Source organism: Carlito syrichta, unplaced genomic scaffold (assembly GCF_000164805.1).
Source record: "Carlito syrichta isolate Samal-C Ts95f unplaced genomic scaffold, Tarsius_syrichta-2.0.1 Scaffold307186, whole genome shotgun sequence".
NCBI lineage: Eukaryota > Metazoa > Chordata > Mammalia > Primates > Tarsiidae > Carlito > Carlito syrichta.
Window position 1 is genome coordinate 40,297 of NW_007251282.1, and position 322 is coordinate 40,618.

The window sequence follows — 322 nt, forward strand, 5'->3', positions numbered from 1 at the left end:
AAAAAAAAAAAAAAAATTAATAAGGCAACATCTCCCTTTCCCCCAGTGTTCGTCCACCATATACACATTTTTGCATAAAACTTTCCTATAAGAAAGCATAACTACCATGCAAGTTACTTAAAATGCAGAGCCATGGGAGTTCCTGCACCTGTGGGCTCCCTCTACCTGCCCTAGGTCTTCTATTTGTACCAGACACAGCTTTCAGAAATAAGGCTATTCCAAACCTCGCACATCTAGATGTTTGAAACACATGAGTGACAAACAGAAAAAAAAATACAGAGGTCATACTTTTGTAGTGATGTGTGTCAAGGAGCATACTGAC